We start from the raw sequence: 15,313 nt of genomic DNA on the forward strand, positions 1-15,313 counted from the left end.
TGCTCCAAAGAGTCCTTCAGAAAACTATTTTGATTCTAAATGGGTCAATGGCTCAATTGATGCATGTTGCTATGGATACTATGAGGTGTCCCCAGAAAAGAATGTTGGGAAAATGGGTCGCTTGGCAGCTCCATCTAGCGTGGAGGACAAGGCCCAGTGATGTGGCATACTGAGAAGATGATATCATCTCCATAATTAACATACAACATGAATCAACAAACACAACAACCCACATGAAGCTATAAGGGAAATCACATTGCATGAACTGGTACTCAATAGGGGTACTCAATTCCTCTATGTGCCCACATTACAAAAACGTTTCCTCTATGACTTCAGTAGGTTGTTGGTGGTCCACCATATAGTGCTAGGCAGAATATAATTTATTGTACCAATGTAGCAAGCTGCGGTTGTTGAGAGTGCCTCCTTGATATTTGGGGATACAAAGCCAAGAGCTAAAAGGTTGAAATCATGGCAGGAAATACAATGAGATGCCAATTAAATGTAATATTAAACCTGACACTGAACTGGCTTAGAGTACCCCCCTCTCTCTCGCTATCTTTCCCACCACCCTCTCTGAGACCGATCACTTTGGTCCTTTTTACATTGATGAAAGTTGAAGGAGATTCCCAAGAGGTATCAAACAAAATCCTGAGAATGGACTTATTACTGTAATGTAAACTTGCAAACCTGTCACGTCTCGACCGCAACCTCCCGAAGTTATGCACGACACTCGGCCCTCTCCAAGCAGGGCAATATAAACAGAATTGTCTCGTTGAGCCCAACACTGGTGCAGTAAAAATAGCAATAGCACAACAATGTTTTTGAAACAACTGAAATGTATAGACATGTTCATTATATTTGAGACTTGTTTTATTGCAATTTCACCTGAAATTGCAGTAGCTGCCTGTTACATTATGAAATTCTCACTGTATAAGAATCTCAATGTGTGTTTTCTTTCCTTGGCTGCACTGAGCCACCATCCAGGCAATATATTATCGAGCTAGCTATGCAAGCATGAAGCTCATTAGCTCCCCGGGGAATTATCAATGTTTTCAATGTTTTACATCATATAATGACTTCCATGATATTTATAAAATTAAGCCTGGTTTGTAAGGTAACTTAAAGTAAAAATCCACCCAAAACCACTAATTCCTTTAATTTACAGTGTAAAATATGTGAGAAAAATCATTTTGGCGTTATAATAAGGTTGTCCTAGCTAGCTAACAAAATTAGCTACACACAATACCAAAAACAATATCAGCATGTAAAGTAGCTAGTTAGTGCAGTTTGTTTAGGCGATTTTACAGCTATCAAAATAAGAGTCTACAATCTCAACATGTTCAACCTGCAGATCAATGTGCTTCACAGAGTGGAGTCCAACATTCGCTACGGCAGATAAACTATTGAGGAGATCGGAAACGTTGGTCACGCTACGCCAATGGGCTGCGCGTTGCATTCTGAACGATTCTGGCGCGCTCTCCTTCGAGGAGTGAATGGGAGTCTATTGGGCGCTAGCTCAAAAACCCAACATTAGCACAAATTTCGTCAACTTCGTAAACATCGTTTCTGAGATGTGAGATAATTAACTTGCTATCTGTAATATTGTATAGTTTTGGAATCACTAAATGATGTACTTCGAGATTAGTTTAGCAACCGCGTGACGCAGCATGAACGCGATTGGTCGGCAGTCGACAGGTCGGGCTTTAAACAATCCTTCATTCATTGGATTCCTATCTCCTTTCTATAACATCTCTGGCAACGGCACCATGCAATGCACCCTGGACTAAAGCGGCAGACAAATAGGAAAAATGTGCTAGACCCTCCATTAAATTACACATTTCCCAAGGTAGGAATATCGCAAAAATATGATCAATGGCTTATTCGAGAGAAGACATCCTCCCGAGTTATTACATCACCCAGTATTGAAATCTGTATGAAAGACATTTTTGCAATCTTAAAGTAGTATTCCTATTAACTTCCAGTGTAGTGACAGCGACTTTATCACAGTGATACATTATACCGGTGTGATTTCTGCTAGCTTTGAACGCCAAAAAATTCAGATACACATAAAAACAGGAAATGACCTAGGGAATCAATAGAACATCACTCAGAGATGCACAAAAACAATATAACATTCAAAATGGGTGAACCTTTCATGTAACACGCTGAAGTTGTAATGTAGGCTTAAGAGCTATCTAGCTATGGTTCAGCTAATGCTAGATAATGTCAACATTCAGCTAACTAGGTAATGCAGCTATTATGATGTAGTGAAGGAGAATGCAGAAATAATTTTGTTTAGTTTGCTACCTAGCAAGCTCTGTAGCTATTATACTATGAACAACACTATATGATAAATTTACTGTACCTTTATATTTGTATGAGGCGTCAACATTCATGTTTGATATGCAAACGTTACTAGCTAGCAGTAGCTAGCCAGCTGTGCAAGCTAATTTAATGCGTGTACGAACAAGAAATAAACCCTTTAATTGTTTGCATATGGTTGTGAATTGTTGCATTATTCAAGAGTGTAATAGCGTTATGTTTTAGATGAAAAGTTGCTTGCAGGGATCAGTGTGCTTAGCTTCCTCCACTGTCCAATTGCCTTATACTGGGCTCGAACCAGTGATCCTCTGCTTCGCAACACACACCCTCCTTGACAACGTACCAACAGTTTGAGACACCTAAAAGGTACTGATCGGATGGCTCCATCCGCAACATTTCCAGCTAACATTTCCAGCTAGGAGTGAGTTTATGGCACATTCTTAAAAACTTTTTAGTGACGGGACAGTATTCGGAAATTCGGATGAATGACGTGCCCAAATTAAACTGCCTACTACTCGGGCTCAGAACGTAGGATATGCATATTATTAGTAGATTTGGATAGAAAACACTCTGAAGTTTCTAATACTGTTTCAATGATGTCTGTGAGTATAACAGAACTCATATGGCAGGCAAAAACCTGAGAAGAAATCCAACCAGGAAGTGGTTTGTAGTTTTTCAAGACTGGGCCTATTCAGTATACAGTGACTTAGGGTTCATTTTGCACTTCCTAAGGCTTCCACTAGATGTCAACAGTCTTTAGAAAGTTGTTTGAGGCTTTTATGGTGAACAGAGAGTGAACAAACGAAGTTGGAAGTTGTTGACTCAGGAAAGGACATGGCCTCAATTGCGCGCATTCACATGAGAGGTAGCTGTGTTCCATTACATTTTTGAAGACATTTGAATCGTCCGGTTGGAATATTATTGAACTTTTATGTTAAAAAGGCCCTAAAGATTGATGCTATACATCGTTTGACATGTTTCTATGAATGTAAATATAACTTTTTTTGAGTTATCATCATGGCATTTTCGGCGCGCTTCCTACATTTGGAGTAGCTTACTGAACGCGCTAAGAGGACATAAATGATGGACTTTATCGAACAAAACAACATTTATTGTGGACCTGGGATACCTAGGAGTGCATTCTGATGAAGATCATCAAAGGTAAGTGAATATTTATAATGCTATTTATGATTTTAGATGACTCCAAAATGGCGGGTATCTGTATTGCCTGCTGTTGTTTTCTGAGCGCAGTACTCAGATTATTGCAAAGTGTGCTTTCCCCGTGAAGCTTTTTTGAAATCTGTCACAGCGGTTGCATTAAGGAGATGTTTATCTATAATTCTTTGAATAACAGTTTAATATTTTATCAACGTTTATGATGAGTATTTCTGTAAATTGATGTGCTCATTCACCGGACGTTTTCGGAGGAAAAGCATTTCTGAACATTACGGGCCAAAGTAAAATGGGTTTTTTGGATATAAATATGAACATTATCGAGCAAAACATACATGTATTGTGTAAAATGAGGTCCTATGAGTGCCATCTGATGAAGATCATCAAAGGTTAGTGCTTAATTTTAGTTGTATTTCTGGTTTTTGTGACGCCTGTCCTTGCTTGGAAAATGGCTGTGTGGCTTTTATTTTTTAGGCACTGTCCTAACAAAATCTAATGTTTTGCTTTCGCCGTAAAGCCTTTTTGAAATCGGACAATGTAGTTCGATTAAGGAGAAGTGTATCTTTAAAATGGTGTAAAATAGTAGTATGTTTGAGAAATTTGAATTATGAGATTTTTGCTGTTTTGAATTTGCCGCCCTGCTATTTCACTGGCTGTGTCCCGCTGGTGGGACTGTAGCGTCCCACATAGCCCAGAGAGGTTATCTCTATTACACTTGGTTACTGGCTAGTGGCTACTGTGATGTTTACGGTAAATTGGATCAGCAGAGCAAGAATGTCATGTTGCCAGCTACAACGAAAGGTAAGGCAAAGATGTGATGTATAAATTGAAAAGTGTATGTACATATTATGCCAATGTAAATCTCGTTGCGGTGCCTCTCCTTCCACTTTCATCAATGAGAATAGCCCCCCCCCTCTCTCTCTCTCTCGCACCCTCCCTCTCTGGTACCTCTCTCTCCCCCTCCACCTCCCTCCCTCCCTCTCTGGTACCTCTCTATTTTCCCCACCTCCCTCTCTCTCTATCACTCTCTCCCTCCTTCCTTTCCTCCCTCTGCAGATGGGTATTCAGGACAGGATGAGGGAAGCCGAGCAGCAGGGTGGCCTTGGAATAGGAAGATAAGTATTCCTGCATTCCAATAACGTCCCATTTCCATGTTTGCTCACAGCCAGCTCTTCCTGTATGTACAGTAGGCTCATTTCCATTCCATTGCTTAACACACACATTACCTACCACGATCTGATCTGAGCCCTCTCATTCTGGCTACGGGCCAAATCTCATCTAGGCACTTCACACCTCTCTCACACTACACAGCTCAATATAAATGAGTGATTTTGCCGATTGAGGTACTGTAGGCTATTTGAATAGAAATCAGCTGTTATTCAATGTTCACACACTTTCTTTCTTTAGCCTCCCCAGACATGATGCACAAACATATTCAAGCATACGTGTGAGTTACTAATGATGAGGTTCAGGGGGTGTGAATGAGTGACAGTGGCGGTCGGTGACGTTTAAAATGAGCATGGCCTTATTTCTATTACAGAATATGACTGTCATTCATATTCCATTCACCCAGCTCAATGTGACATCGATAGGTTTAGGCTACTACATGATACTCAAACTTCCCTATAACGATCATGAGGTTGCTACAACCTAACTTAGCCTATGAATGAAAGTTTACAACATACTGTAGGCTTGCTTCCATTTAAGAAACGTTTTTCAATAGAATCGGCGGAATGAATACACACTTGATCACACGCAAACACAGTTCACTTTCATAGCAGCCACATACAAACAGCATGATCCAAAGTGTAGGAATATAGGTGGAATCAGTCACTGACACAGACATGGTGGTGTTGTCATGCTCTGACCATAGAGATCCTTTTATGTCCCTATTTTGGTTGATCAGGGCGTGAGTTGGGGTGGGCATTCTATGTCCTTTTTTCTATGTTTGGTATTTCTTTGGTTGGGCCGGGTATGGCTCTCAATCAGGGACAGCTGTATATCGTTGTTGCTGATTGGGAGCCATACTTAGGCAGCCTGTTTTCCTTTGGGTTTTGGTGGGTAGTTATTTTCTGTTTAGTCATTTGTTACCTGACAGAACTGTTTGGCTGTTGTCTTTTGTTTAGTTGTAATGTGTTCTCATTTTCCATTAAATTTCATGATGAGCACTAACCACGCTGCGCCTTGGTCTACTCCATTCAACAGCCGTTACAGGTGTAGCAGGAAGAGGTTGTGAGTTCAAACCCCAAGTGAGGACGTTGAATAATAATCACTGTGTAAATAAACATATACATTGTTAAAATGTGTCATATGTAAGTGGGAAACACTGCCGCTATTTTATGACGTTCCCTGGGACTTCCTAACAACTTTTTGTTTGTAGGGCATCATGTTAACATTTTTATCCATGAATCCAAAATTTGTGATCACGTGAAAATCCACATGTGAAATAGCATCACAAGGGATGTTTTCCAAAGCCACATGGTTTTATAATTATTTACAATAATAATAATAACATTATGAAATAAATTGCTGCATGTGGAAATTTCACATGTGAAATCTGGTGATTTTACACATGTGAAATCATGTGTTTTTTTCCCATACGGGCTTCCTCAATCTGGACAGCCTTGTAAAGCTGTTTGGGGGAGTTTCCTGAGAGGGCAGATAGGATGGAAGACTGACGTGTCACAATCCCAGTCTGTCCTTCTCCTATGAGCAAGGTCAAACCTCCTTGGAAATATTTTGATCTAAGGAGACTCACTCGTAACCCAAATGAAACACAAAGGGTTTGAGGTTGAGGTATCAAGGGTGAGGATAGAGTTAAGAGTAGATAAATCTAACCAAATCACCTCCACCTCCTTCCTACTCACATAGACCAGCTGGAAGTCATCATGAGGGACTTCCTCAGGCTGCACATAGAGGGGAGAGGAGAAACAGAGAAAGAGAGTGCAGAGAGGGAAAGAGAGGGCGATCCACAGCTGGAGCACATCAGTAGAGAGTGTCTCTCTCAGGCCTCTGTTGTCTACCAGGGCCCAGAGGGAGAGTTATATGGTGTGTGAAGGTTTTTAGGGGTCCTTAAAGTTGGGTTACAGCTTTGAATGTCTTTCAGCTTGAACCCTACCACCTACAAGGCGGAAAAAAAGCTACCTTTGGTAACACACAAGAAGGGCCCCGAAAGCACTTCATGTGTAACATTGGGATCTTTACCAAGGCATTTCAGAATAACTACAGATCCACTATCCACTAATAGCCAGCATGAATTGTTAGCTTAGAAAGTGAATGGTTTTGTCGTAAAATACTTGGAAGTTTCTGACTAACTCAGCAAGCGATGATAGCTTAGCTTGTTGTTACTTAGCTTGTCATTACACGTGTAAAGGTTTCGATTCAATCAAAAAGATTTAAGCTTCCTCAGCAGCAGGTTGACAGTACAGTACACCCAGGTTGATATGTTAATATGGATGATTTCCAAGTGTTATAAACTACTGCTGAGTGTCCCCAGAGAGGAAACCCATCCACCATTTAGACCGTGTTGGCCCTGGTGCAGGGCATTGTTCCATGTGGAATCACAGCCTCACAGGACACATCAAGGCTGTTCTAGAACAGGAAAACACAGTTCCAAGTTTCAAGTCAAAGTCCACAAACAGTTCCCCCTACTGTGATCTCCTTTAGAGGCAGGATCCCAGTGGACAAGAGGCTAGTCCCCTAGATTATCACAGAGGAGAAAGGAGAGGACACTACATACACTTGATATGAGAAAACAGGATAAGACACACCAACAGATGGCACAATTTCTGATTGATAAAGTAGAAAAATAACTGTTACAATCAACTCAGATTTAACACAAAGTCCCTGCTTTATTTTACCAGTGTCATCCTTTTCCATATGAAACCAATAGTAATTTCGGATCTGTAATTATGAACAGTGATTCATATCATTAAGGTGTCATTACTTTTCATTCCTGGGTAACAGTAATTGTTTCTGCTCATTTGCACAAGGAAGTGGTGAACAATCCAATAAAATCACAAGATTTCACCACAACTGAGTGGCGTGTAAATTACCGATATTTCCATAGTTTACAGTCACGATTCCACAGAACCTAACGTCAACACAACAGGGTGAATACAGAAATTTGTTACCATGACAATCATCCAAGAACACGTTCACCCGCACCCACACCCACACAAAACACTGGCTAGTACATATTAATGGTATCAAACGTTTTTGTGTTACATAGTCCTACATTAGTCACAGAAGATTGTTGAATCTATGTGGTGTTCAGGCACTCATAGCACTGAGTGGTATCTGAATCAAACAGCTGCTGGATGGGAAAAAACACAAATGTACGATCTGGTTACACTAATCTATGAACAGAGTGAGGTCACGGGCAGGTTGCTGGGATGCAGTAATACAACTTGGTCATCATGTCCAGATGTTTTAGATCTCTGCAGCCTAGCCAAGATGTTTAAAACTGGCCTGGGACATCACATTGGCTTGTACTGTATGTGGTCAGTGAGAGGATTAAGAGGAGTAGCTAGAGAAACTATCATGTGGAGGTGAATTACATACATACACAGAGCCTTTCATACAGTATCTCCATACAGTGTATGGCACTGACATACAGCTGAAGTCAGAAGTTTACATACACTTAGGTTGGAGTCATTAAAACTAATTTTTCAAACACCCATTTGCGACCAAGCTACAACTTCCTGATTGATGTCTTGAGATGTTGCTTCAATATATCCACATCATTTTCCTGCCTCATGATGCCATCTATTTTGTGAAGTACACCAGTCGCTCCTGCAGCAAAGCACCCTCACAACATGATGCATCCCTTTTGCTGGCAGTCCTTGTTTAGAGACAAGGCAGGCTGTTGAGATTTTTTCAGGCTCACTTTTGATGTAAATTAATCTCATTCCAGAATAACTTGTCATCTTTGGCTTGCAAGCCTCCCCCTTTTTCCTCCAAACATAACTATGGTCATTATGGCCAAACAGTTCTATTTTTGTTTCATCAGACCAGAGGACATTTCTCCAAAAAGTACGATATTTGTCCCCATGTGCAGTTGCAAACCATAGTCTGGCTTTTTTTATGGCAGTTTTGGAGCAGTGGCTTCTTCCTTGCTGAGCAGCCTTTCAGGTTATGTCGATATAGGACTCATTTTACTGTTGCTATAGATACTTTTGTACCTGTTACCTCCAGCATCTTCACAATGTCCTTTGCTGTTGCCCTGGATTTGGCTAAGGTGTATGTAAACTTCCGACTTCAACTGTAAATACAACAACCTTGTACAGTGTCAGTATCTCATGATTTACTTATGGCTGATCATGCGTTAACCTAACAACATAATATATCAAGGAAAGATATCATGATCGTTATATGACAATGTCGCTCACTCACCATCACACCGAGAAAGGGTAGTTGAGAAACTGACAACATTATTGTGTCCATAATTTCCTGCAACTGTTTTGTATTTTCATTGCAATGTCATAAGGCGGCATGTAAGAGTCTTGGGCAAGTAACTGAAAGGTCGCTGTTTCGAATCCCTGAGCCAACTAGGTGAAAAACCTTTAGATGTAGCCTTGAACAAGACACCTAACCCTCATTACTCCTGTAAATCGCTCTGGATAAGAGCGTCGACTAAAATGGGTTATTCTCTTACCAGTATTTTTGTGTCATTCTTTCTTTACAAAATATGTTTAGCTCCAACTGTGTTTTGGGAATATGCAAGAAAATGATCTTCGGACATTTTCTAAAATGGGTATGTGTGGCAAATAGTCTTACATGCCAAATTAGTCAACTGTTCTCAAACATAATCCAGATTAAAATGTGGAAGCCCACTTAACAGGTGTGAGATAATACAGTACAAACAGAAAATAATGAGGGGACTTAGTCTTAAATGCCAGTCGACAAAGTATTTGATATAGTTTCTTACTGAAAGCCTTTCAAAACATCCAATTTTGCAAGGAGCAGAATTTCATCCAATACTAAGGGCGGGAAAGTTGTATATGAGCTGTGAGTACCCTAGCCAAACTGAATACTATATAGCAAGTCAATCGAAATATTTAAGTATTGTTTGCTGGCAGTCCTTGTTTAGAGACCAGGCAGGCTGTTGAGATTTTTTCAGGCTCACTTTTGATGTAAATGAATCTCATTCCAGAATAACTTGGAGGAAAATAAAGTCACAAGGCAAGAATTCGAGGAAAGAGCCATGGTTCAGGGATCCACCCATTGTGTTTTAGGCTGTCTATATTTCCAAAGGGGTGCTATGCTGTGCTACTATGCTATGTCTAGACAGCTCTACTAGTATGCTCTGAGAGGAGAGAGGGTGTTAGGTGTCAACAGTCGGATTCCTCCCACTGTACAGTTGCCTGAGCAAAAATTCCTCGGCAGACAGCCAGCCCACCTTCAATAGGCTACCACTACAGCAAAACAGCCTGGTTGGTCCTGGTCCACGGTGCTCTGAATCCTAATACAGGATGTCAGTCAGAGCAAAATTCTATGAGTCAGACAGACCCACTCTTTATAGCCTGGTCCTAGATCTGTTTGTGCTGTCTTGCCAACTCCTATGGTCATTGTGACCATATGATTTGGCAAGACAGCACAAACAGATCTGGATCCAGGCTACCACTCTTCAGTAGAAACAACCTAATTTGTACATGCCTCAGCTCCACTCCCAGCAGTAGAATGTATAATTAAAAAGAAATGACTGAATTGCTAATTAGAACTGACCTCTTCTTGACATTGCTTCCATATTTAACAAAACCACATATCTACTCTACACTGCCTGCTACTTCCCCTGGACGGTTTAGTGAGACAGCATTTTCACATCACAATATAGCCAGCCATTTTTGAGATTCTCAAAAGAGCCACAATCCAGATTCTTTTGTGGCTAATTATCAAATAATATGACCTGGAGACGTTGTACAGTCGTGGCCAAAAGTTTTGAGAATGACACAAATATTAATGTTCAAAAAGTCTGCTGCCTCAGTTTGTATGATGGCAATTTGCATGTACTCCAGAATGTTGTGAAGAGTGATCAGATGAATTGCAATTAATTGCAAAGTCCCTCTTTGCCATGCAAATGAACTGAATCCCCCAAAAACATTTCCACTGCATTTCAGCCCTGCCACAAAAGGACCTGACATCATGTCAGTGATTCTCGCGTTAACACAGGTGTGAGTGTTGACGAGGACAAGGCTGAAGATCACTCTGTCATGCTGATTGAGTTTGAGTAAGAGACTGGAAGCTTCAAAAGGAGGATGGTGCTTGGAATCATTGTTCTTCCTCTGCAATCATAGTTGTCTGCAAGGAAACACATATCATCATTGCTTTGCACAAAACGGGCTTCACAGGCAAGGATATTGCTGCCAGTAAGATTGCACCTAAACCAACCATTTATCGGATCATCAAGAACTTCAAGGAGAGCAGTTCAATTGTTGTGAAGAAGGCTTCAGGGCGCCCAAGAAAGTCCAGCAAGAGCCAGGACCGTCTCCTAAAGTTGATTCAGCTGCGGGATCGGGGCACCACCAGTACAGAGCTTGCTCAGGAATGGCAGCAGGCAGGTGTGAGTGCATCTGCACGGACAGTGAGGCGAAGACTTTTGGAGGATGGCCTGGTGTCAAGAAGGGCAGCAAAGAAGCCACTTCTCTCCAAGAAAAACATCAGGGACAGACTGATATTCTGCAAACGGTACAGGGATTGGACTGCTGAGGACTGGGGTAAAGTCATTTTCTCTGATGAATCCCCTTTCTGATTGTTTGGGGCATCCGGAAAAAAGCTTGTCCGGAGAAGACAAGGTGAGCGCTACCATCAGTCCTGTGTCATGCCAACAGTAAAGCATCCTGAGACCATTCATGTGTGGGGTTGCTTCTTAGCCAAGGGAGTGGGCTCACTCACAATTTTGCCTAAGAACACAGCCATGAATAAAGAATGGTACCAACACATCCTCCGAGAGCAACTTCTCCCAACCATCCAGGAACAGTTTGGTGACGAACAATGCCTTTTCCAGCATGATGGAGCACCTTGCCATAAGGCAAAAGTGATAACTAAGTGACTCGGGGAACAAAACATCGATATTTTTGGTCCATGGCCAGGAAACTCCCCAGACCTTAATGCCATTGGGAACTTGTGGTCAATCCTCAAGAGGCGGGTAGACAAACAAAAACCCACAAATTCTGACAAACTCCAAGCATTGATTATGCAACAATGGGCTGCCATCAGTCAGGATGTGGCCTAGAAGTTAATTGACAGCATGCTTGGGCGGATTGCAGAGGTCTTGAAAAAGAAGGGTCAACAATGCAAATATTGACTCTTTGCATCAACTTCATGTAATTGTCAATAAAAGCCTTTGACACTTATTATACTTCAGTATTCCATTGTAACATCTGACAAAAATATTTAAAGACACTGAGACAGCAAACTTTGTGGAAATTAATATTTGTGTCATTCTCAAAACTATTGGCCACGACTGTAGTCCTAATCCATAAGAAAATGGGGTCCCCAATGACCACAATGAAGGAAAAACTCCAGAATAACTGTATATGCATGCTGGAGGCATAAAAAGATAAAACACTAACTGATAGAGCAGGGGTAGGCAACTAGATTCAGCTGATGGACGATTTATTTGGAGCGTAAGGTCCGGTGGCCGTAAACCTAATTATAATAATTTGTACACTGCAAATTTACCACAACTAAGGCCAAAAATAGATTGTATTTGAAAATAACTATCAATTCATTCCTTGATCATATGACTTTTTATTTTTTATTCATGGGAATTGTTTTCCTAAATGAAACAAACTTTAGTGAAATTACTGGTGACTGTAAAGCTTTTTTTGGACCAAAAACAAACAAAAAAGTTTGGGCCCACTTCCCGCCTGTTGCCGACCCCTGCCATAGAGGCTCAAAGTGCAGCAGTGTACAGATATAGACAGACTACCCCTGAAGTGCAGCTATACAGAACAACTACCCTGTGACTGATAATTTTGCTTTAAAAAACCCACAGTAAAACCTAGATCTCAGGGTACAGAAGGGACAGTACTGCCAAACAATTACGATTCTGAACAATTATGAATTTGAGATTGTATGGTTCACCTGCCCAGCGGCAGTGGAGAGAAAGATGGGGGGGGGGGGGTACAGACAACACAAAGCAATGGCAGTCACCTCACATTAGACCCCTGCCTGGCCAGGCCTCAGCCGGCTATTGTCCTCACACCGGGGCAGGCTGCACAGGTTATCAGACCGATTAGGACAATCAGGTGTTGCTCATGCAGAAACAGCCCAAGAATAACACATTTTTCATGCTTTGGTTGTTGCTTTGGGCAGTGGGCACAGTCAGTCCGCAAGTATACATAGCTGATGCTTTTACATAAACCTCTGATCTCAACAACAGCAACACTGCCTCCATCCTCACAAAATAGTTTTTTTTTATCAATCTCAGGTGCTAAGTGGCCAGCAATACACCATAGATGTTTGATAATTCAAGGAGACGTACCATAGAAGGATCAACGATCGTATGAGTATCTCAGTTGTGATGGCACATGTCATTATTAGGGTTTCTTTCAGCCTTGAATGACAGACAGCACCTGGCTCTTGTAAGACAGATAAACATGAACTTCAGAAGAAAGCCACAAATGGACATGTGACAAACCGCCTCAACTGGGTAGGAGACAACATAGAGGTCACTGAGAGGGGAAGGGGCAGGATTCACCATGGACAGATTACCATGGCAATAACATAATGTGACAGAGGACAAAGAGAAGACATATTCCACTCAGTCACTCTGATCTGCAGAATTCAGCATGAAATAATGATAAGATAACCAAGATCAGTTTACATCAAACTGAAGATGACCTTGTGTCAAAGTTCCTTTTCAGGACAATAATTCAGATATGAGGATTTCTGATGTCAGTGAAAGGTGAATGTTTTTTTTTTTACATTTAAAAAAAAAAAATAAGACCATTTTCATATATAGTATTTCAAAGTACACTTAACTCCTCTAACATACAAACCTTCTCTCTGGGGATGTCAGGCTTGCATTGAATATTGCGCTATTAGACTAAATTATAACATTATTCATTGAATAAATAACACCCCCATGGCTGGTTTCAATCCATTCTTAATTCATTTCAACAGTACATCATTAATATGTATGCCTTGATACTGATGCTGCAGAGAGTGTGTACCGAAAATCTGCATCCCAAATGGCACCCTATTCCCTATGAAGTGCACTACTTTTAACCAGGCCATATCGGAAATTGGGTGCCATTAGTTGGGCCATTTGCCCATCTACCTGTAACTAAATATGCATCTTCAAAAGGAGCTGAGCTGATACAAGAAGACAGTCTGGCACAATTTGACTATGTCCACAGCATCACCCTCCACTGATCTCTGAAATAATTTCCTTTTTCTTCCTAGACCAAGCATTTAATTGGTAATAGTATACTTTTTTTGATAGGCTGTGGTGATTCATCTCATTCTTGCTGAGCTACTGAGCCGAAAGAACATTGAAGTCACTGTGCTGTTAAAAGAAAGGAATTTCAACTGCGATAAAAAAAAGAGACACTCAAGCTTTGTAACAGTCAGCCCAAGCTTCCCGGCCTCATCTCAATCCACAAGCGCCAAATTCTTTCAGCTACTCGACTTAGTTTACCATCCAAGTTCTCTGACTGCTTCAAAGGGACCTTTACTTCTGAGGAGAGATTGAGGTCATGAGCACTATGATAAAGTAATGAAAGAACACAGTCTGACAAATCAATATGAGGTGAAGGTGGGGTCGTGGTTGACGACAGCACCTTCAAATGAATGAATCAACATTTCCTGTCTCTCCAGTTGGGATACTTTTTATCAACCCATGGTGTAATAGCATGGTATGATGCTATTGACAAGGTGTTAGAGACTTTGATGTGATTTCACGTTTGAAAGTGTTTCAAGAAAGTTTAATCTATACAGCTAAACTGCAAGGCAGTGGCCATTTTAGTATGTACATCTTGGTGGGGCAAAAAATAAACTAAGTGGGATGTATGCCAGCAAAGCCACTACACATAAAAACCTAGTTGACATGGCAGACTTGCTTAAACAAATGTGGATTCTACTGACAATTGAGATGTACAAACTATGGCATGAGGGGATGACGAGCGAAGCGGATAAGAGGCAATCGGCAATTTCGATTAAGACATTAATGAGCAAGCGACGACGGACGTAGTCAATATAACTATTTGTTCAGCACTTTTGAAATGTAAAGCGACAGAATTCAGAACATGGGCCATTCTTACAGTGTACTCCCCTGTACCCGTCAGAACCATAGGATAAATAAATGGGGCATATAAACAGACAATGAAAGCTCTTACAATATTCTATGATTAAATTTCTCTAAAACAGGTTATAGGCTATTTGTGCACCACCAAGTTCGAACAGTAGGCGAAATTAAGAGGTGAAAATAGACCAAATTATTAGGATGAGGCATATTGAACGCCATTTGGGTCTTTGCGTGTCAAAAAAGATGCACATCATTTAACATTATTTGACTCGTTAAATAAACGTTTAATTTGACACGTCAAATAGCACAATTATATTATAGAATGTTGTGTGTAATTAATTTGTACGCGCAAGCAAAGCACCACAACTACTATCAGTAGCACTGTCAAAGCTGTATAAAAAAAGTTGCCAAACAATCACATACTGGGCTACGAACGATGTGTTTACAATACCGCGTTGGTGAAAATAGACCAAATTATTAGGGTGAGGCACATGGGCTAGTAACAGCTTACTACACAATATACACCTAGTATTACTTTCTTAGCTACAGCATACATTTCTCCCTTGC

At 40.9% G+C, this 15,313-nt stretch overlaps 1 protein-coding gene across 1 annotated transcript in view; it reads right to left on the reverse strand.

The window, feature by feature from the left end:
• The window catches only part of LOC115196393 (protein FAM171A2-like), a 61,804-nt gene that overhangs the window by 44,033 nt on the left and 2,458 nt on the right, over positions 1-15,313 (reverse strand). The gene's annotated exons all lie outside the window — the stretch shown is intronic.

Source organism: Salmo trutta, chromosome 1 (assembly GCF_901001165.1).
Source record: "Salmo trutta chromosome 1, fSalTru1.1, whole genome shotgun sequence".
Lineage (NCBI taxonomy): Eukaryota > Metazoa > Chordata > Actinopteri > Salmoniformes > Salmonidae > Salmo > Salmo trutta.